Genomic DNA, 2772 nt, shown 5'->3' with positions numbered 1-2772 from the left:
GAGAAAAATTAAAATAAAATAAAATAAATCTGTTCTTTCCATGAGGGCATGTGACCTTGAACTATCTTTTGCCCTCCCCCACTCCTCCAGCTTTCCCAAGAACAACTATAAGGATGGAAATCAGACCCAAATTAGGCTAATCTAGCACATTCTTCCAGGAATTTCTATTAAAATTAGTATTTTCTTAGTGCTTTAATTGGTTAGCTGTGGGGAAGCTGAGCCAGAGGTTTCTGTAGACTTGTTTGAGGGGCCCATGATTTGGGGACTGCCAAAGGAGACCATGTGCAAGTGGCTGAGTGAGCAGAGAAGGTGGCCTCCAGTTGCTCAGAGATGAGGGAGACAGAATGGTTGTCCAGATGACCCAACTACAGTCCTTGTAGTTGAGCAACTCCTTTCTCATCGAACGTCTTTGAGTAGTTTTCTATTCTTGGCAATCATGTGATTCCCAAGATCTTTACCGGCTGGGCTAGCACTTGACTCTGACCCTGGGAATCCTTTATTCTTGTCATCACAGACCTCTGGTCCTTATACTGGCCTTGTTCTTCCTGATCAGGTATTGTGTTATCTGCTAGGGTGACAGTAACAAAACATCATAGGAGGGGCAGAGGGGGGAAGGGTACCTCGGAGGCTCAGTTGGTTAGGCATCTGAACTCTTGGCTTTGGCTCAGGTCATGATCTCGTGGTTTGTGGAATCAAACCCCACACTGGGCCTTGTATTGACAGCTCAGAGCCTTTTTGGGATTCTCTCTCTCTCTTCCCACTCCCTTTCAAAAATAAATAAATAGACTTTAAAAAATAAGTATCACAGACTGAGTGGTTTAAACAATATGAAGTTTATTTCCTCACAGTTCTGAGGGCTGGAAGTTCAAGATCAAGGTATGTGTCGACAGGGTTGGTTTCTTCTGATGTCTCTCCCCTATGCTTACAGATGGTTGCCTGCTTACTGTGTCCTCACATGGCCTTGCCTCTGTGTGTGTCTATGTACTTGTTTCTTTTTCTCATAAGAACACCAGTCCCACTGGGTTAGGGCCCACCTCAGTGACCTCACTGAATTTTAGTTATCCCTTTAAAGATTTTTCTCTTCTACATGAAAATGATATTTATGATAAAGGATTAATATCCAAAATATATAAAGAACACATACAACTCAACACCAAAAGACCCAAACAATTTAATTTTAAAAATGTGCAGAGGACCTGAGGAGACATTTTTCCAAAGAGGATATACGGATTACCAATGGACACATGAAAAGATGCTCAACATCCTTCATCATCAGGGAAATGCAAATCAAAACTACAATAAGATATAACCTTACACCTGTCACAATGACTAAACTCAAAAACACAAGAATTAACACTTATTTATGAGGATGTGTAGAAAAAGGAACACTTATGTACTGTTGGTAGGAATAAAAATTGGTGTAGCCACTGTGGAAAACAGTATGGAGCTTCCTAAAAAATTAAAAATAGAATTATTTTGTGATTCAGTAATTCCATTATTGGGTATTTACCTAAAGAAAACAAAAACTAATTTGAAAAGACACTTGCACTTTTATGTTTACTGCAGCATTGTTGACAATAGCCAAAATATGGAAGCAAACTAAGCATCCATCAACAGATGAAGATGTGGAATATATATATTATTGCACAGCCATAAAAAAATGATAAGATCTTGCCACTTACAACAACATGGATGGACCTAGAAGGTAAGTATTGCCCTATGTGAAGCGAAATGAAGTCAAACTGAGAAAGACAAATATTATATGACTTCACTGATATGTTGAATCTAAAAACAAACAAAAATAAATGAACAAACAAACAGAGAGCAGAATCAAATCTATAAATACAAAGAACAAGCTGGTGGTTGCCAGAGGGGAGGGGGGCGGGGGGATGGGCAAAATAGGTGAAGGGGAGTGGGAGATACAGGCTTCCAGTTATGCAATGAATAAACCACAAGAATAAAAAGCTCAGTACAAGAATATAGTCAACGATACTGTAATAACGCTGTATGTTGACAGATGGTAGCTACACTTGTGAACACAACAGAACACACAGAGAAGTCGAATCACTACATTATACACCTGAAACTAATGTAACATAACATGGTGTGTTGACTATACTAAAATTTTTTTAAATAAATAAGTAAATTAAAATCATTTTAAAAACCTACAAAATAAGTATGCATGAATCCATACTGACACAAATAAATGCTTGAATTAATAAAAATGGATCATAAGAGAAAAAAAGACCATGTGAAAATTCTCCCATGAAAAATCTAGATTATATGTAGAGATGCAGGCTTACTAAGGCCTCCTTACTGAAACCAAACAGAGAAAGTAACTTTGAAATATAGTACAGGAATTTAAGTCTTCAATATTATATAAGGATAGACTTTCTGATTAAGAAAATAAACAAAAAAGAAAAGAGATGAGCAATGAAGAGTCTATGAACAAAAATATCAGTTCAAAAAAATCAATTCTAATGGGAAAAAGGCTTGTAATAAAAAAGTTGATTCTAAATTTCCTAATAAAGACACAACAATATTTTTTAAAGACCTTATCTTAAAATATAGTCACATCTGGGGCACCTGGGTGGTACAGTCTGTTGAGCATCTAATTTCGGCTTCAGTCATGACCTCACGGTTCATGAGTTCCAGCCCCACATCAGGCTCACTGCTGTCAGCACAAAGTCCCATTCTCTGTCCCTCCCACCCCGCCCCTCCACAACTTGCATGCCCTGCATTCTCTCTCTCTCAAAAGAAATATTTAAAAAA

Source organism: Suricata suricatta, chromosome 7 (genome assembly GCF_006229205.1).
Source record: "Suricata suricatta isolate VVHF042 chromosome 7, meerkat_22Aug2017_6uvM2_HiC, whole genome shotgun sequence".
NCBI classification, from domain to species: Eukaryota; Metazoa; Chordata; class Mammalia; order Carnivora; family Herpestidae; genus Suricata; species Suricata suricatta.
Note: the sequence above shows the minus strand (reverse complement) of the source record.